We start from the raw sequence: 22,103 nt of genomic DNA on the forward strand, positions 1-22,103 counted from the left end.
TGTTTTGTTCCGTTTTATTTTAATGGAAAGGTAATAACAGTCTTTAAGACGTTTTTTTTGTGTTTAACATGACTGCTTTGCTTGAAGCATATTTAACGAGCAGTTTTCAAAAATCTGTTTTACCTGAGAGGCTTCTTGGAAACCCGTCTCTGTGTCTGAGTTAAAAGATTTTTTAGGTGGTGATTACCCATCAAGCATTTTTTTTTTTGTTTTTAAAAGTTGTCTAACAGACGTCTAAACGCAGTCGACTTGGCTAAAACAAGGCTAAATTTGAGCTGTCAGTGAAAATCTAATAGATATTTAAGAATAGGTAAAAACTAGACTAGTCATCAAATAAATAGAAATGAATGACTACACATATAAAGTCTGCCTATTCTGTCTATTGGACGAGTAGTCTAGTTTTTGGCTATTCTTGTATGTCCATTAGATTTTTTTACAGGCAGCCTTGTTTTAGCCAAGCTGTCTATGATTAGATGTCTATTTGATGTCTATCAAACACAAAATTGTTTGCTGGGTAGCTTCTGGTTTGCTGAATAAAATGTTACTCTTCAGATTAATGAAACACCCTGCTATTTTTTTTTTTTTAAATGGGCTCATTTTACAACTCCCATAGAGTTAAAACCCCAAGAAGTTAAAACTAATCATATGATTTTGTTAGCTCACATTGCTAGTTTTGTGGTAAATAATTCATCTTTGCATGTCATTAAGAAAACAACATGTTTGTCCTTGTAATCTTTAATTGAAATCTGAAAATGCACTACCTGTTTTTTTTTCTTCAGTTAATTTGTCAGATTCTTTTTCCGATTTTTTTAAATAAAATGCCAACTTTACACTCTCAGAAATAAAGGTATGTGAGCTCTCACTGGGGGGTACCTTTTCCAAAGGTACACATTTGTACTTTAAGGGTCCATACAGTACATGCGGAAAGTATTCATAGCGCTTCACTTTTTCCACATTTTTTAAGTTACAGTCTTATTCCAAAATAGATTACATTCATTTATTTCCTAACAATTTGCTTAATACTTTGTTGATGCACCTTTGGCAGCACTTACAGCCTCAAGTCTTTTTGAATATGATGCCACAAGCTTGGCACATCTGTTTTTGGGAATTTTTGCCCATTCCTCTTTGCAGTCTCTCTCAAGCTCTATCAGGTTGGATGGGACGCAATGGTGTACAGCCATGTTCAGATCTCTCCAGGGATGTTCAATAGGATTTAGATCTGGGCTCTGGTTGGGCCACTCAAGGACATTCACAGAGTTGTTGTGAAGCCACTCCATTGATATTTTGGCGATGTGCTTTGGGTCATTGTCCTGCTGGCACCCTGAAGCAGGTGTTAATTCAGGTTCTCTGTACATTGCTGCATTGATCTTTTCCTCTATCCTGACTAGTCTTCCAGTTCCTGCTGCTGAAAAACATCCCCAAACATCCTTCACTGGCATGGTATTAGCCTGGTGATGAGCGGTGCCTGGTTTTCTCCAAATGTAACACCTGGCATTCACTCCAAAGAGTTCAATTTTAGTCTCATCAGACCAGGGAATTTTGTTTCTTATGGTCTGAGAGTCCTTCAGATGACTTTTGGCAAATTCCAGGTGAGGAGTGGCTTCAGTCTGGCCACTCTACCATACAGGCCTGATTGGTGGATTGCTGCACAAATGTTGTCTTTCTATAAGGCTCTCTTCTCTCCACTGAAGAATGCTGTAGCTCAGACAAAGTGAGCATTGGGTTATTGATCACCTCCCTGACCAAGGCCCTTCTACCTCGATCACTCAGCTTAGATGGCCGGCCAGCTCTAGGAAGAGCCCAAACATCTTGCACTTATGGATGATGGAGGCCACTGTGCTCATTGGAACTTTCAGAGCAGCAGAAATTTTTCTGTAACCTTCCCCAGCCTTGTACCTCGATACAATCCTGTCTCTTGAGGTCTACAGACAGTTACTCTGTCTTCATGCTGGGTTTGTGATTTGACATCAGAATTATGAGGAAATAAATTAATTTAATCCATTTTGAAATAAGGCTGTAACATAAAAAAATGTGGATAAAGTGAAGCACGATTAATACTATTCAGATGCACCGTACTTCTTAGGAAGAACAGATAGGAAACTCTGTTAATTGTGGCAGTGTCCAAAGTTTCTTTTTTTCACATGTTTTAAGTCATATCTGTGTGGTCACACCTTAAACCAACAAATTAGAGACCCTTCTTCTTTTTAAAGCCCTGACCTACAAAGACACAATCAGAGGCAGAAGAGCAGCAACACATCATGTCAGTGTTGTCAAACTTGTCAAAAGCAAAAGAAGCAAACTGGCTTTCTTGCACGACAAACTAACAACTGACAGCAGCTCATGAAGCTGAATACGAGGACTTGAACGATCCGCTCCAACAGTTTCCTGCTTTCCTTATATGGGCTGCCCTGTGAACGTTCAGAATGATTGACATGCAGAAAACATCGCTTACTGACAAAACATTTCTCCTTTCTTTTTTGCACTACATAGAGCTTAAGGCTGTCACAGACACAAATGTGTTATTTTAAAACAATTAGATCAGTTAGGTGTTATATGTTTGTTTTTTGCACACAGACATATAGTTTTTTTTGGCATGAGAATGACTAGTGTGAAAGTTTAAAGTAGATGTAAAAACTTGAAGTTTGAAAGTTTCCACTCATAGAAATACTGAAAAAATAAAATAAAAATCAAGATTGCTGGGTTGTTGTTAGGTAGTTGCATTGTGGTTTCTAGGGTGTTACAGGTGGTAGCTAAACAGCTGATGTGGTTGATGTGGATTGGTGACAGGGATCGGGAGGGTCAGTAAAATGAGGAGCCAGATCAGATTTCTGAGGTGCCAGATCCAGATCTGGCTTGTTTCCGGCACAAATTGATTCTGGGTGGTTGTTTGAGTGTTGTTAGACTGTTGCTAGAGTGTTATGGGTGGTTGCAATTGCTCGGGTGTTTTGTTGGTTGCTTTACTGTTGCTAGGCTATTTTGGGTGGTTGTAAGGTGGTCATTATGCATTTTGTTGGCTGTTATAGGTGGTTGGTAAGGAATAGAAAGGATATCCAGGGTGATTGGTCAGGTATTGCTAGACTATTGCTAGGGTGTTGTTAGACTGTTGCTAAGGTATTTTGGGTGGTTGTGAAGTGGCTGCTATTTGCAGTTTCTTAGCTATTATATAGGTGGTTGATAGGCATAAAAGGTATTCTAGGTGATTGTTAGGATACTGTTAGACTATTGCTAAAGTGTTGCTAGAATGTTGCTAATGTTTTTAAGTGTTATAAGGTGGTTGCTATGCATTTAGGCTCTTATAGGTGGTTGGTAGGCAATAGCTATTCTGTGTGATTGTAAGGCTGTTGTTAGGGTTTTGGGGTGTTGTAAGGTGCATGTTATTTGCAGTTTCTATAGGCTGTTAGTAGGAGGTAGCAAGGATATTCTGGGTGATTGCAAGGATGTTGCTAGATCGTTGCTTGGGAGTTTTTGGTGGTTGCCAGGTGGTCGTTAGGCAGCTGCTAGGGTGTACTGGGTGGTTGTTTGAGTGTTGTTAGACTGTTGCTAGAGTGTTCTGGGTGTTTGCATTTGCTAGGGTGTTTTGTTGGATGCTATACTATTGCTATACTAATTTGAGTGGTTGTAAGATGGCCAGTATGCCACTTCTAGGCTGTTATAGGTGATTGGTGGGCAATAGAAAGAATATCCTGGGTGTTGCTAGACTGTTACTAGGGTGTTGTTAGACTGTTGCTAGAGTGTTATGGGTGGTTGACATTGCTGGGTGTATTGTTGTGGTTGTTATACTGTTGCTAGGCTGTTTTTGGGTGGTTGTCACAGGGTTGCTATACAATTTCTAAGCTGTTATATGTGGCTGGTAGGCGATATAAATGCTATTCCAGGTGATTGGTTGGGTGTTGATAGACTGTTGCTAGTGTGTTGTTAGACTGTTGCTAAGTTGTTTTGAGTACTTGCATGTTGGCTGCTATTTGCAGTTTCTTAGCTGATATATAGGTGGTTGGTATGCATATAGGGTATTCTGGGTGATCACAGGGTGTTTTTTAGACTGTTGCTACAGTGTTACTAGACTGTTGCTAGGGTTTTGGTGGGTTATAATGTGGTTGCTATGCAGGTAGGCTGTTATAAGTTGTTGGTAGGCAATAGCCAGGGTATTCTGGGTGAGTGTAAGAGTGTTGCTAGAGTTTTTGGGGTGTTGTAAGGTGCTTGTTATATGCAGTTTCTAGGCTGTTATATGAAGTTGGTGGAAAGTAGAAAGGATATTCTGGGGGATGGCTAGGGTGTTGCTAGATTGTTGCTAGGGCGTTTTTGGTGGTTGCAAGAAAGTTGATAGTTGACAGTGTTTAGGGTGGTTCTTAGACAGTTTGCAAGGGTGTTCTGGTTCCTAAGGTGTTCTGGTTCCTAAGCAGTGACTATTTAGTTGTAAAGGTGCTGTAGGTGGTTGCTAGGGTAATCTAGATGTTTTTTTATGAAATTGCTTGTATAGATAGAAAGATGGTCAGCAAACCGCATACTTCCATTCTGTAGTATTCATCTATAGTACGCTAAAATCAGTATGCAAGCCGAGTAGTATGTCCGAATTAATAGAATTCGTAAATTAGTATGCGAGAAGTACCCGGGTGACTTACTACTTCCGGCGAGATTCTAGAGTGCGCATCCCATGCATACTGCACTATCCCATGATGCCCTGCAAGCGAATTCATGAATGGGAGTAAAGCGACGCAATTGACACAGGTAGGTCACGTGTCCATGACAAAATGGCGGATGTAGTACGTCCGAATTCCATTCATACTTTTCACATTCATACTGTATAGAACATACTTTTCTAATGTTTTAACGTAGTACATTTAAATTCAAATGCAGTACCTACTGAGTAGTAGGCAGTTTCGGATGCAGCCATGGATAGTAAATGTTTTACTTGTTTTTAAATATAAATATGATTGCAAATAAGCTGTCTACCACCACAGACTGCATGTGCAGAAAGTAGCTTTTGGAAAATTCAATTCTCCATCTGAAAAGTATATCTTCTAAGCAGCACTGTCAGTAAGGGATGATTCATGGAACCAACAACCGAAACCAGAAGACTAAAGCTGACCTTTGCCACTTCATCACATACGACTGATATTACAGAGCAAGGTAAAGAAAACAAAATGCCCTTGTAGAGCAGAACCCAACACAGTCATGGGCGAATAAATGGGCTCCTCCAATGGGAGGTATAGAAAGGCAGGGGTGTTTGTGAAGCAGGATGAATGTAAAGTGAGAGAGCCGGAGCAGAGTGAAGTTCAAACACAGGTATTGGGCTTGTCACTCGGTAACGACAGTCCGCTTGGGATCAGGGATTGGCTCGTGTGCTTGTGGATCAGCTTTGTATTCTCCCTCTGTGACCTCATCAAACAGGCAGGTGTCAAAGATATATCCACACGCGCACACGCAGCCCAAAAGCACATTACACACGTCCACTTGAAAGCATGTGGCGGATGCTGCGTGTTTGAATGGCGTTTGATGTATGTGGATTTATATCAGGCTGAGGTAGTGTGTATGTGTGGGTGTGTTTGAGTAACTCTTACTGGTTGATATGCGGCTCACATCCAGGGTTTCTCTCACAGCCCAGCCAAGCAAATGACTTAGAAGAGCCACTCTAGTGCAAGCCTAAACCACAGTGAATTTGTGCATGTGAACGTCTCTGTTCTGTTGAAAAGACTAGCTTGGAAAGGTCTGTATTGTCAAGAGTGAACTGAGACTTTTTGCTGTTGGTTTTTTTAAATGGACATCTGATCATTATTTCATGAAATTGATTGTTTATTAAATTTCTAACAATTGTAATATATTTAGATGGGAAATGAGGATGATATGCAGGACGAGGATGTATAAGGAAATCTGATTTCTAAAAGTCTCTAATTCGGTTGTCAAAGCACAACAGAATATAGAAAAGATATCAACAATATAGAATATTAATTTGTCAGGAAGTCCCATAATAACAAAATAGATTTAAAGTCTATATATAGATTTTAACAATTATAGGTTAAATATGAAAAAAATGAATAACATTTGATTTAAAAACAGTTTTTTTTTTAAATCATGTTTACAAGTACAGATCAGAACAAGTTTTTGATTTTCATAGAATGTATGAAAATATACATTTTTATACAACAGTTCTGTCTGCATCTCGATTCTGATTGGCTGATAGCCGTGTGATATTCTGCAATAACATCACTCGTACAGTTTATGTTGTAGTGCTTTATTTATGCCATAGTAATCTGAGGTCTGTTCTTTGTCCCTCACTTAAATGATCAAAGACGATTTGGCAGATCCTGGATCTTTTAATTTTAATAATTGATTTCTGGCTTTTGTAACAAAATTACGAATCAGATTACAATGTCTGTCAATCTTTGAAATCATGATCAGCAATGCAACGATTGGCTGACGGCACAGCAGCGTAATGACCGATTAATATTTAATTAATTTATATATACAGTTGAAGTCAGAATTATTAGCCCCCTTGTTTATTTTTTTCCCAATTTCTGTTTAGCGGAGAGAAGATTTTCTCAACAAATTTCTAAACATAATAGTTTAAAATAGTCATTTCTAATAACTGATTTATTTTATCTTTGCCATGATGACAGTAAATAATATTTGAATAGATATTTCTAAAAAAACACTTCTATACAGCTTAAAGTGACATTTAAAAGCTTAACTAGGTTAATTAGGCTAACTAGGCAGGTTAGGGTAATTAGGCAAGTTATTGTATTATGATGGTTTGTTCTGTAGACTATCAAAACAAAAATACAGCTTAAAGGGGCTAATAATATTGACCTTAAAATGGTTTTAAAAAATTAAAAACTGCTTTTATTCTAGCTGAAATAAAACAAATACGACTTTCTCCAGAAGAAAAACTATATTATCAGACATACTGTAAAAATGTCCTTGCTCTGTTAAACAATATTTGGGAAATATGAAAAAAATACAATAAAATTCAAAGGGGAACTAATAATTCTGACTTCAACTTTGTGTGTGTGTGTGTGTGTGTGTGTGTGTGTGTGTATGTGTGCGTGTGTGTATATATATATATTTGTGTATATATATATATATATATATATATATATATATATATATATATATATTTTTTTTTTTTATTATTATCCTTTTTTTTTACTGTTTTCTAAAGTGTAAATAACCTAAAGGTTACTACTGTAAAAAAGTATCAACATTTGGTACATACTTTCAATTTTACCTTCTCTTGAAATGACCCAATCTCATCCTGTTTATATGAATAGCCTGGATCGTGTCAAATCTTCAATAACCAAATCCAGCTAATTGAGTAATCCACATACGAAACCCTGGTGTTTGCTTTACTTACTCGGATTTTTCGGGGTTAATTATTGTGATCTCCTGATTGCAACAGGGAAATCTTTGTAGACTGGTGGCATTTCATGCCGTTCCGTCTTATAATCTTAAAATCTGAGCAAAAGCAGCTGTGTTGTCATCACTTAAGATATTACGCTAGAGAATCCTTTAACTACTTGCTCTAAAATGACATTGGTAAATTAGCAATGGTTTCTGCAGATGTAAATAAATGGTAAAACAAAGTAGTTCCTTATACAAAAGGATTTTTGAGACTCCTTGTTGGATTTTGTTTTTATATACATGATCATGACGTCAAACTGTTGTATAAATGCAATATTAAATGAGTAGCAGTGCGATATGGCTGTATATCATCATTGGTGGGACTATAAAGCCTGGTTTATACTTCTGTGTCAAGTGACCGGCGTAACCAACAGCGCGTAGCTGTGCATTTATACTTCTGCGCTGTCTCTGTTGTTCTGCATTAACACTTCCAAAACGCTAGTTGGCAGTGAGGTGTTAATGTGTCCCCGTGTCGAGTTTCTTTGCCCGTGTTTTGTTCTTTCTGAACGCTTCCAGGATGTATAAGTGGCTCAAACTCGCTCATTTTGAGGAAGGAACCGGCGAACATGCAACAACTTTAACTATGAGGTAAACACAAAACAAAACTTTCAATCAGGAGCTCCTTCGCGGGACTCAACAATTGTAAACATTCGCTCCATTGGGCTCGGGCCCGTCGCGTGGCTCTCAATCCCACCCAGACTCGTCAGCAATACCAAGCCGACCAATCACAGAGCTTGCGCTATGTGTCGTTGTGATGTGTAGTTACACTTTTTGAGAAGTGCATGTCAGCGACACCGACGGCCACGGCGTAGGGCTATGCGGCAGCGCCGTAGCATACGCGTGCGCTTGACACAGAAGTATAAATCAGCCTCAAGGCAATCAGTCTGCGGCCTTGAGCCAATGCACACCTCCTACTAGTGCCAATATAAAGCCATATCGCACTGCTACTCGTGTGATATTGCTCATTTTATTATTTTTCATTTTTCTCCAGCATAATATTTATATAAAAATATGAAAGAGTATGTTCTGATCTGTTCTTTTTGCAAACATAATAAATAAAAATTAATTATTAAACCATGGTTGCCGACAAACAGGTAAAATACAATAGTTGTATGGATAATATTTTGAAGTATTCATTAATATTACTTAATTAGGATGTATGATGGGACTGCACTATTTGGTATATCGTTACAGAAAATTATATTATAGTGGGTGTTTAGTGTAAATCATGACAAAAAAAATTACTTGTGTCATTACTTTTCGTATATTTCTTTACTATTGAAGTAATTGTTGACAATTCTTTTCCTTCTTGAATATAAATGTTTTATTATACTCAAATGTTCAAAACAACTGAATGTTAAAAAATGGAATTTTACTAATGGGAAGTGACTAAATCTCAGTTCAGTTGATCAGAAAAAACATTTATGTTTATGAAACTGAGTTTCTGTAAAATGCAAACAGAAATGGTAATGGCATAATAAAACAACTAATACGCTAATATTTCTTTGGCTTGGTTATTAAATTCCAAGAATTGGAATTTTCCAAACAGTCAACATGCATAATGCCCTCACCATGTACATAAACACACAAACATCTGTCCCACGGCTGTGCTAAGCTTTAAATAGCTGTGAAATGGCTTGCTGTTTGGGGAGCTCCACTTAGCAATTATGCTGAGTGCCAGTCATCTGACAGTTCTTTAATGTGAAGACTTTGTTACCATGCTAACACACAGTTGTTATGAGTGCTACGGCGATGTTAAAATCAAATCCAAAAGCACACAGATAATGAAGGATAATGCATTTTTCTATTTAAGCTTTAGATTTCCAAAGAAAAATCTCCAAATCTCAAGTCTTCTGACTAATGAATAGATGAGTTCAAGGGCATTCAGGTCTTAAATGAAAACTTACATTGTTCAATTAATAACCGCCTTCCATCCATAGATGTTAAATTGGCTTTTATTTTAAGAGAGCGCAGAGGAAAGTGCTTTCATTGAAATGGACATATGAATATAAATCTCCAGAAGCCTTTCATTTGCATATTCACATCTCATTTCAGAAGCAAAATGAAGAGTATCTTTTTTGCGTTTAAAGCACTGTCTGTTAGTTCTCTAAATGAGGTTTGAGTTGCAATTAACACTTGAAGGCTGTTATTTTACTGATTATGAAGGGATTGAAAAGATTTTAGAGCTCTTTCTAAAGGTTACATTTTTTTTCCCAGTAGGTGGCGACAAGGAACTGTTCTTAAAGGTACAGTCACCCAAAAATATTAATTCTGATCATTAACTTATCACTGACATCTTTTTCTCACCCTGTAATATTCTGCAACCATAGTTTTTATGAAGATATGTTAAAGGATTGTTGGCAACCTGCTGACTTAGCACATAGTCTCTTTGTTTACCAACATTGTTCGAAATATGTTATATTGTGTCCAACAGAAGAAAGAAAGTCATATATTCATGCAGGATTTGAACAGCTTGAGGATGATTTAAAATTTTGACTGAAGTGTCCCTTTAGGAAAGACTCATGATTCAAGATCCGAACTTGTGGATAAATGTATAAAAATTCATATCAATTCATATTTTTATTTTAAGTGAAGCTCATTAAAGCATTTTATATTATGTTTACTTGAGAAATATTTCATTCATTTTTTTTATTTTAATTTCGGCTTAGTCCCTTTTATTATTCTAGGGTCGCCACAGTGGAATGAACCGCCAACTTATCCACATACATTTGATGCCCTTCCAGCTGCAACCTATCACTGGGAAACATCCATACTTATTCACACACACACACACACTTACACTGCGGTCAATTTTAGCATACCCAATTCACCTGTACCACAAGTCTTTGGACTTGCGGGGGAAACCGGAGGTAACCAATGCAAACATGGAAACTCCACACAGAAACGCCAACTGACCCAGATCTGGCTCGAACCAGCGACCTTTTTTTGCAGTGAGGCGAACGTGCTACCCACTGCGCCACCGCGTCACCTGAGTAATATTTCAATACAAGCCAAATACTGTACATCTAGAAAATAATTCACACCTAAGGGGACATGCTTTTTTTGGGTTTGCAATATTTTCTAATAACTGAATAGGGCTGAGTCAATTACTCCACGTATACTATGGTTAAAACATCTAAAGATTTTGTATAGATGTTGTATCTCAAGACACTTACAGTGTTTTTAAAGGGCATTTTTTTCATTCTTTCATTCTCAAACTTTTCCTTCGCATAGGAATTTTTATGCACCTCATTCAAAGCCTGTTTTGATTGAACCTACCACTGTAGGTTGTGAAATAATTGAAATTATTCAGCGTATTGATATTGAAATGTAATGTGGTCAAAAATGGCCTGGAGCCATTTTATATGAAAGTCTAAATTATATTTTTAATTAAATTTCCTTTGCATTTTTTGAAAATATAAGTTTTCATGTACAGACCAATGCCATTGTTAAAATGGCTAATATTTATATACACTCACCGGCCACTTTATTAGGCACACCTTATTAGGGCTGGGTTGGACCCCTATTGCCTTCAGACCTGCCTTAATCCTTTGTGGCATAGAAGCAAGGTGCAGGAAATATTCCTCAGAGATTTTGCTTCATATTGACATAATAGCATCACACAGTCACTGCAGATTGCAGATGAACCACATCCCAAAGGTGCTTTATTGGATTGAGTTCTGGTGACTGTGGAGGCCAATTGAGTACAGTGAACTCATTGTCATGTTCAAGAAACCAGTGTTTTATGACATGTGGAGTTTTTCTGTTGGAATTAGCCATCAGAAGATGGTTACACTGTGATCATAAAGGGATCGATATATTCAGCAACAATACTCAGGTAGGCTGGTTCTAGTTTAAATGGGACTCTGGGCGAACCACCCCAAACGAATGTCCTTCCAAACACAACCCAGTATTGGCCAATATACTGCCCAATACTATTATTATTATTAATATACAATTATTATTCTAAATAAACAACATAAATCAATCCTAAATGTAACTGGAAAACAATGTAAAGAAAGACATAACTGGAGTGATATGCAAGGATTACTTAAGAAATCTTTTGCATGAATATCTGTTGTCTTTGAGCCGACTCATCACCAAGAAAGTTTTACGCTCCTTACTCATTATCCCTCCTTTCTGCTTAATAGCCATGCTTAGTGAAATAATATCATCATCATATAAACTTAAGTTTTTTCGACTTTCAAAACTCGCTGAGTGCCGACACCTCTGCATAAAAGTTACACCAGTTACTCCAATTTCACAGCACATAGATGCACATATTTTATCAGCATGACGGTAAACAACCGGTATTCACACCGGAAGCAGAGTTTGATTTCACCAGCGTAGTTTTTTTTTGCACATAGAGAGTAACAAGCTTGCACGTGCAAAAGACACTAAATGTAAATGCCCCCCTAACGTCTTTATTCTGGGATTAACACTCTAAATTAATATACTTGCATAAAGTAAAAGGAATCTCAAAACTTTTACTGGGGCTCATTTTTTTCCCCTGCTGCCCTGGGCAATCACCCATATTGCCCATGCCTAAATCCGCCACTGGTTGACACGGTGCTAAAAGTGATACTAATGGGTCCAAAGTTTGCCAAGAAAATACCCCCCACACCATTACACCACCACCACAAGCCTGAACCGTTGATACAAAGCAGGATTGATCCATGCTTTTATGTTGTTCATGTCAAATTCTGACCCTGCCGTCCAAATGTCCAAATTAATACTCATCAACCAGGCAATGTTTTTTCCAATTTTCTGTTGTCTTAATTTAGATGACCCTGTGTGAACTGTGCCTCAGTTTCCTGTTCTTAGTTGACAGAAGTAGCAACCGGTGTGGTTTTCTGCTGCTGTAGCCCATCTGCCTCAAGGTTCAGATCTGCCGCTCACTGGATATATATATATATATATATATATATATATATATATATATATATATATATATATATATATTATATTTATATATATATATATATATATATATATATATTATATTATATTATATATATATATTATATTTAATTTTTTTCCAGATCATTCCCTGTAAACCCTAGAGATGGCACATAAAAATTCCAGTAGATCAGTTTCAAAAATAATCAGAGCAGCCCGTCTGGCACCAACAACCATGCCACGTTCAAAGTCTCTTAAATCACCTTTCTTGCCCATTCTGATGCTCAATTTGATCTACAGCAGATCATTTCGTCCATATCTACATGCCTAAATGCATTGAGTTGCTGCCATGTCATTGGCTGATTAGAAATTCGTGTTAATAAACAGTTGGACAGGTGTACCTAATAAAGTAGCCGGTGAGATACAAATATTTGTATTTTCAGGCCACTAAAGCCCTGAATATACATGAATGGTCAAAAAGGTTCAGTGCCATTTAAACATCCTTAATCTAAACAACAGTGTTTTTGTACGAAAATTCTAATTGATATCAAATGAAAGCATGTTGTTTAACCTTACAAATGTGGAATAAAATCACCAATATCACCTGAAAAAGGTGTATTTCTGATAGAAGGTTAACTAGACTTCAAAACACTGATTCATTCTGGAACAAAATAACACCACGATGCACTGCTAGAAGCTTTTTAAAATTATTATTTATTTATTTATTTATTTATTTATTTATTTATTTATTTATTTATTTATTTATTTATTTATTTATTTATTTATTTATTTATTTATTTATTTCTTTTTTATTTAATTGTTAGTGGAACAAAACTAGAAAACGCAACTTGCAATATATGTAATTTTATTCAGGACTCTGAATGTGATATTCAAATCAAATTGAATAATTATGCATCAGATTGATCTCTAGCAGAATGAGAACAACCAACTGTTGTCTTGCCCAGAAAAAAAGGTCAGCAAAAAGGTTAAAAAATATAATTCATAATGAATGATAAATGCAGCTTTTGTTATGGTATCTGACAAAGGTCAAAACAGCAGAAAAAACATTGAATGTCCAAATTTGTTACTTGTCAGGAAATGGGGGAAAAGTAAAGAAATAAATAATATTCTGATCTTGCAGCTTTAGCAACATGTATGGGATTTATGTTATTACCATTTGTCCAAAATTGAGCTCAAGTGAAGCTCTAAAGTTACAAGACTGAAGATTAAATCAATCATTCAATCAATCAAAAGAAAAGCTTGATAATTAAATCAGAATAAATGAAAATGCTGATTCATGCTATTAGTGCTTGTTATTTCTAGCATTTGTCTTGCTGGTGGACCAGTACAGTCATGCTGTTTTCAATTAAAATGGTCAAGCTGGCTCACCAGCATGCTCAGGATTAAATGTGAGTCCAGCTGTCAATTCCTGATTCCAAAAAAAAAAAAAATTGTACAGTTAAAAAAGTATGTCATTGCAAGTCAGGATGTCATGAAATATTGTAGACAAAAGTGAAAGTATGCTCTTACAACAGTTGCTGAAAGATAAATATCTCAACCAGAGTTAAGTGTCCAGAGTCCAGAAGACTTTAAAGGGATATTTCACCCAAAAATGAAAACTACCTGATCATTAACTCTCCCTCGTGTGGTTTTACACCTTCACGAGTTTCTTTCTTTAATTGGACATAAAAGGAGATGATTAAAAAATTTATATCCAAAAATACTGGTTGATGGTATTCATTCACATCCATTGAAGTAAATAAGGCAATAATACAACTATTTATTTTGTGTTCAGCAGAGGAAAGAAACTTAAAATAGATTTTAAATGAGTAAATGATATCAGAGAATACTCTTTAAGTGGATTATACATTCAACAAGAACCCAAACATACTTTAACAACTTTATCTTATACAATAAAAAAAAAGAAAATCAGTACCAATTGGTATTGAAGTTGGTACTTTTGACAACACAAGAGTCATGTGGGTAAATCTCAAATAATAAAAAAACGTAGGGCTAAATCACAGATAAGTCTTTTGTTACTGTTTTAATGCAAACCAGCAGAGATGAAACAAAATACTGTATATGTAGCACTGTATGTGTGGCACTTTTAGTGACCTTTTGTAGATCACAAAGACAAACATAAATCCTGCACGATAAGAATGGTTTATGGAAAACACCAAAACAAATACGACAGATATGGACAGACTATTTTTCTCAGAGGACCACCAGTCTAAAGCCACATGCTTACGCTTCATTTAGATGAAATAAAATCACATGTACCTCCTCAGGGCAAACTAGCCCCATTTGAATAGTGTCTGCCATCACTCCCCCTTGTAGTACAGCATCTTTACTTATTAGTCTCATATTTCAAGCACAATATTAAATATATACAGTTGAAGGCAAAATGATTAGATTTTTTTCTTTTTCAAATATTCCACAAATGATCTTTAACAGAGCAAGACATTTTTCAAAGTATTTCCTATAATATTATTTTCTTCTGAAGAAAATTTGTTGGGAAAAAAGGAATTAACTTTTTGCTACTTTTGTCTCTTTTACTCTTTATTAAATATATTTATTGCTTAGTGTTATATTAATTAAACTTCTCTGTGACATGTTTGAATATTAATTAGCATTTATTGAAATAAGAAAGTAGATGCAGCTGATGAAAATGCAGAGGCCTCAACGTCTAAATTTACTTGAATTTCGCAACTAGACTTCCTGTGAGCAGAGATGGGCTAAAGCTGAAACAAAATATTTGTTGTTGAGAAGTTTTAGGTTTTTATGCTGACAGTTTGTAGAAAAGAGGAAATATGTTTGGGTGCAGGACTGCAGTATGATTGCAAGAGATGAATTTCACCAAAACTTCACCTTTTAATATCAGCTGTGTATAAATACTGAAGTCAGGGAAATGTAGAGTTGTTGAAGACCTCCCGAATGTAGTTTTTGCATTAAATTGGTGTAACGTAAGGAACAGACATGACCCAGAGCTCTTTGTATTAAATTATTCATTTGCATTTAATAAATTACTAAGGCGGGGGCGAGGCAGTGGCGTAGTAGGTAGTGCTGTCGCCTCACAGCAAGAAGATCGCTGGTTCGAACCTTGGCTCAGTTGGTGTTTCTGTGTGGAGTTTGCATGTTCTCCCTGCGTTCGCGTGGGTTTCCTCCGGGTGCTCCAGTTTCCCCCACAGTCCAAAGACATGCGGTACAGGTGAATTGGGTAGGCTAAATTGTCCGTAGTGTATGAGTGTGTGTGTGAATGTGTGTGTGTGTGTGGATGTTTCCCAGAGATGGGTTGCGGCTGGAAGGGCATCCGCTGCGTAAAAACTTGCTGGAAAAACTGGCGGTTCATTCCGCTGTGGCGACCCCGGATTAATAAAGGGACTAAGCCGACAAGAAATGCAATCACTAAGTCGACACTGTGGCGCAGTAGTTAGTGCTGTTGCCTCACAGCAAGAAGGTTGCTGGTTCGAGCCTTGGCTGGGCCAGTTGGCGTTTCTATGTGGAGTTTGCATGTTCTCCCTGCGTTCGTGTGGGTTTGCTCCAGGTTCATTCCTCTGTGGCAACCCCGGATTAATAAAGGGACTAATCCGAGAAGAAAATGAATGAATGAATGAATCAATTACTAATACTCTTGCATTGAAGAAATTCTCTACTGACTTTTCATTGAACACTCAAGGAATTCATTAAATAGAATTCCAACAAATTCCTAATTCAATTTTTTCAGCTACAATAAAAGCTGTTTTTTTTAAACCATTGTAAGGTCAATATTATTAGCACCCTTATATTATTTTGACTGTCTACAATAACTTGCCTAATTACCCTAAAATGCCTAGATAAACTAATTAACCTAGTTAAGCCTTTAAATTTTACTCTCAAGAGTACACACTTAGCTGATGATCCTCGAGCCTGGAGCTCCCTCTCGTTTCATCAGGAGAGAGGGGAGTCTGAGCTCAGGTTGGTCTCAAGAGCTCCCCCAAATTCTTTCGCCTATTCCTTGATTATTAGGGGTTGCCATTGAATTAACCGCCAACTATACCAGCATATGGTTATGCGGTGAATGCCTAGTACTAAAACACTCATGTAATGTGCCAATTTGGTTTATTAAATTCACTTAAACTGCATGTCTTTGGACTGTGGGAGGAAACCGGACTACCCAGGGTAAATCCACGTGAGGAGAACATACAAACTCCACACAGAATCACCAACTGGACCAGCCAGGATTCAAACCAGTGATATTCTTGCTGTAAGGCAACAGTGCGACCCACTGAGCCGCCCTGTCCTGGATTAGTCTAGGAAAGAGGGAGAGATGTAGGGGTGGATGAGGGGATTCTTCAAGGCTGGATATTTATGCGCGTTTTAATTCATCTGATTAGTAAATTATATGATAGCTAATGTGGGACCAGTCGTGGTCAATCATAAGCATGTAATCCTCTTGTAATTAGTTTATAAATAAATTTCACTTAAGCTGAATAGTAGTATCTTGAAAAATATCTAGTATAATACTGTTAGTATCTAGTATTATGTACTGTCATTCATCAAAAGAAATCAGTCATTAGAAATGAGTTATGAAAACTATTACATTTAGAAATGTGTTGAAAAAACTCTTCTCTCCATTAAACAGAAAACAGCTTATAATTTAGGAGGGCTATTAATTGACTTCAAGTGTATATAGTCAGTGATGTCTTTCAGCAGGAGTGTATGCATTCAGTCATTTACAGCAGGTTGTTAATAGGGCAGATCAGCGCTGCTCTGTAATGCACATTTCATTTGCAACCAGTCGCAATTATCTTTGACGTTTTAATGTGCGGTGCTTGCATGTGCGAATGCATGCTGTGTGGCTGAGAGGGCTTTTCGAGAGTGTGTTTCTGAGCTGACGCTGCATGGGTGCTTTGAGGTCTACGAAATGTGTGACTGTTCATGAAAATGCATATTTTTAGAGTCTCGTCTTATGCTTGAATCACGGTGTGTGCGTTTTTTACTGCGCAAATCCTACAGCCCAGCTACACAATCGTAGTGCTCTCGTGGTAATTGCTCGTCCTGTCCTCTCTATTGTTGAGTCTGTGCCGCAAGCTCGCCCGCAGAGAGCGGCTCATGCGGTCTCTGGCTAATTCATTTCATTATGGCCTAATCAGAGAGCCGCACGTGGCATTTAGCCTGATTTCTGCAGATCAAAGACACCAGTGTGTGTTTAGCCATGGGAGTCTTTCATTAAGCCACGTTCACTCTCTTGGCAACTGGACTGCGCACTTCCAGGAACGTTGGAAACACAATTGTTAAGAAAAACAGTGAAGACAGAGGAATGGTTGCACTTGAGGGGGATTAGCATTCAGTGTTTGATTTAATATCAGACGCATGTCTCTTTTTAGAGAGCGTGGGATGTATACATATACATATTTCTACACAGATATCTATTATGAAACATCCTGTCTTGAAGCATGTCTTTTTCTAGTATACACAATTTAAAACATTTTTTTCCCCACTAAAGGACTAGATTTTGTGTTTTTACAACAAAGCACAGAGGGTGCAGCTATAACCTAGAACAGAATGGAAGACTTAAGATTTGATAGCATTTAGCAGCCAAAAGTCAAGATGATAAAAAAGTCCACAAATGCACCTCAAAGAACTAAACTACCTATTGAGGTATAACAAATAACATACGTTAGACAGTCAACCTACAATCCCAAATCAGAAAAAAGTTTTGACATAATGGAAAATGCTAATAAAATAAAATAAAAAAGTAGTGATTGCTAAATTTACTTTTGACTTGTATTTCATTGCAGGCAATACAACAACTTTAGCCAGCACCTAGCTCTCTGCAACTCTCACTTGTTCACCCACTAAAGCTAAGCAGGGCTGCGCCCGGTCAGTACCTGGATGGGAGACCAACTGGGAAAGCTAAGTTGCTGCCAGCAGTGATCTTAGTAAGGCCAGTAGGGGGCGCCCAACCTGCAGTCTGTGTGGGACCTAATGCCCCAGTATACTGACGGGGACTCTATACTGCTCAGTGAGTGCTGTCTTTCGGATGAGACTTTAAACCGAGGTCCAGGTAAATCAGTTATTAGAAATGAGTTATTAAAACTATTATGTTTAGAAATTTGTTCAAATATCTTCTCTCCATTAAACAGAAATTGGGGAAAAAAATAAACGGGGGGCTTATAATTCAGGGGGGCTAATAATTCTGACTTCAACTGTATATATAAATTAAATTAATATTACAAGCATAAATATATATATATATATATATATATATATATATATATATATATATATATATATTTATTTATTTTATTTTATTTTTTTTTTGCAGCGTACATATTAAACAGCCACAAACACAGCTACAAAAATCGACCAGTGTTACACCTGTTCTCTGTCTCTCTCCATGGTTAGCAGAGTGTTAATACGTGTGGAGCGCAGCGCAGTGGGGAGTGAGATTCCTGAAGAGCTGTTGACTGCTATGTCAATGAGAGGATCATTACTGAACGCTGACAGCTCTGATCACTGGGAAAAACGGCTAAATCAGACTAAATTGCATTATAGCCACCTCCACCTTTCATGCTCCAGTCCGTCCCACACTTTGGAAGGGAAGCGAGAGCGTTAATTGCAGACCTCGAGGGAAGCGTCGAGAGGTGGAGAACAAGCCGAAGTAGAAAGTCGTGGGAGGAAGGAGACAAAAGCATTTGTCTTTTGGGTACAGTGATATCCGCAAACCATCTCACAATCTCAGGTGAAGAGAAAAGCTCCCAAATCCCTTCTGAAACATTTCCCTCCATACCGCCCAATCAACAGCAAGGGTTTAAACTCCAAACCACAGCATTAGCATTGAAAATTAGCCACATAGATTACAGTAGGTGAAAAGCGGTGATAGCCTAACGTAGCCTAAATCCACAAAACACACTGACAGACTTGTTACGATCAAAGCAAACGTGTGACGGAGGCTGCCGGAGAACAAGCTGGAGATTTGTTGGAAGGGCGCGCAGAAAACAATCAAGTTGAGCAGAAATCTTTTCCACATCCACATTTTCCATTTGAGTGAGAAATAGCTGTTTGGGTGTAATGGTATATTGGAAAAGCAACAAATGACCCTGTTAGAGGAGGTGATGGTGTCATTACACACACACACATGCACACACACATACACGCCTGCAGTTCTAACCGGCTTTAAATGAAAAAATATGAGAGAGATTTCCAAAGCAAAAACGGCAGCGTATTGAGAATAGAAGAGAGAGAGATAAAGCGGAAAAGACAAAGAGCGATAACTTCATGCTATCTCATAAAATACTCCATGATTTCAAAGAGTTGATAATTGCATCTCATATAACCCACACATGAATATGAAGGAAGGATGAGCGAGCGCACACAGAGAATTAGATTCACGCTCTGTGGATGCTCCGTCTCCACCTCCAGTCTGCTGCTAATGTGCCCAGAGGTTGACTCCTGATAAACCATGAGCGATTGGACTCAACTGGAGAAAAGCAGCCCCTTAGCACAGCGCATTTCAATTTGCTGCAGTCCCCCACATCCGCCGAGCGGAAAAAAAAACACAGATAACGGAGCAATTTTCCTTCAGACATCATCTGCACATCACAGACTGCCATTGTGCCATTTATAAGTACAGCTCAGAAATGTTTTTTACCTGACAAAAGGACTGCTCTTCTTCTTTTTTGAGGTATAACGTTGAGCTTGTGTTATTGCGTGCATACTTGAATTAAACTCAATTCCATTTTGTTACAAATGGGTGTTTTTGCATTTACAAAGAGGCATAAACAAAGTTATTTTCACTCCAGACACATTTGCGAGAATTGAATCATTCGGACAGGGAAATAGAATCGTAAGTAGGATCTTGTTTTTTTTTTTTTAGGACTTTCTCACAATAAAATAGGCAGATAGTAGGGATGCAGTGATACGTATTTTTGAGCCAATATCGATAACCGATAACTCTTCAGATTTGGAAGTCAACAAGTAAACTTTTTCAAATGAAATGATTGTAGTTAACTCAAAATTTACTGAAACTTAATTCTACTCATTTGAAAAGATTTTTGAACTCGGTGTTGAAGGTAATAAGTTAATTAAATACATCATTACATTAACTTTATCTTGTATTAACTTAAATGGAGTAAGTTCACACTATACTCAAATGGTTTGAGTTGCCCTAACTTATTGGGTTTTACAGTACTCAGTTGGTTTGACTTCTCTTGAATTATTGGGTTTTACTGTGCTCAAATTGCTTCATTTACTCAAATGAATTAAGTTCACAGTACTCATTTAAATTAGTTTTTTAACTTAAATGGTTTGTTGCAATCGGTTTTCTCAAATGGTTTGAATTACCTTATCTTTTCAGGTTTTACAATGTGTGTGTGTGTGTGTGTGTGTGTGTGTGTGTGTGCGTGTGTGTGTGTGTGTTTGTGTGTGTGTGTGTGTGTGTGTGTGTGTATCCTTTTAGCAGAAGCGGCAACTGCCTTCGTTTTAATTATTCTTTGAACAGATTATAAACAGGCCTAACATCAACCGTATGCGCGTGATCATCCTATCATTATCACTCACTTTATGTTTTTTTTTTTACCTGCTTTCTTTTGCTTACAGTTATTTTTGTTAGTACAGTTAAATTATCTTTTTTTTTCTTTCTTTTTTACAATAATGTTGCTTCAAAATGAGATTAACTCCTTATTTATGTGTGGTTAACTGGTGATCTGGGACCTTTAGGCAGGACAGATTGAAAATTATTTTAGATACATTACAATAATAATAATTATTATTATTTTATTTATTTATTTATTTATTTTCTTTTGAAAGAAAAGTTTTGTTGAATAAAAATGCATGGATACAGGTAAATTTGGCTTGTTTTACACATTTAAAATTTGTGGCTAAGAAATAATTCTTTATTTTTGTTGTGGGTAAATCCTTAATTTTGAGCCCTGAAAAGTAATGTGAAAAAAAATCTAATTGCAATGCGACACAACACATTTGCTTATACACATTGAGCAAGCTCAAAAAGTGAAATGAATGAGGAGGCATGTGGACATAACACAACATCTAAACCAAGTGATTTTAGCATGTCAAATTAAAATTTATGCATATAAAATATATATTCCCAACAAAAAAAGTGTGGCTAGTGAAAATGGCGAGTGGATAGTAATGTTATAAATCTACAAGCCACAGTGGCTGGTAATAAAAAAAAGTTGATCTCAAGCTCTGATGATGATGATGATAATAATAATAATAATAATAATAATAATAATAATAATAATAATAATAATAATAATTTAAAACGCTCATGAAAATTCAAATAATTTATCAAAATTGTGTGAATAAATTGCATTCATGCAGCGCATTATCTGAGTATTAGCATTTTAAACTGTAATCTAATTACAAATAATACACATGTGTAATCAGGTTATATAATGTTTACGTCCATTGCTTGCATTTGCATTCTTTCTCTTGGCCTATGTTAGCTTGTCCTCTGATATCACAGGCCTGTCATTTATCACCAAACTGCGTTTAATTGATGTAAGCCACAGAAAACCACAGTTTTGATGGCTTCTCGAACAAGTGTGAGTAAAAAGAAGGAAGCATCTGGTGGTTCATTCGTTCCTCTGTTTTTCTACTCAGGAATACACTATATCACTACAGCAACCTGCTAAGAGGTTACTATAGTTACAGTGCGGCGTTCCACAGTGGAGTGGTGCATTGATAAACAGTGAAGAGGGAGGAACAGGAGAGAATGGAGGCTGAGAGAGCACAGCACTGACAGTCATTTACTCTCTCTCTCTCATAAAGGGTGAAAGGCAGCAAGTCAGAAATGACAACGGAGA

General features: G+C 37.0%; 1 protein-coding gene across 1 annotated transcript in view; it reads right to left on the bottom strand.

Annotated features, from left to right (window-relative positions):
• The window catches only part of LOC147834029 (uncharacterized), a 1,152,336-nt gene that overhangs the window by 480,971 nt on the left and 649,262 nt on the right, over positions 1-22,103 (bottom strand). The window lies entirely within an intron of this gene.

This window comes from Danio rerio, chromosome 14, assembly GCF_052040795.2.
Source record: "Danio rerio strain M-AB ecotype USA chromosome 14, GRCz13ab, whole genome shotgun sequence".
Lineage (NCBI taxonomy): Eukaryota > Metazoa > Chordata > Actinopteri > Cypriniformes > Danionidae > Danio > Danio rerio.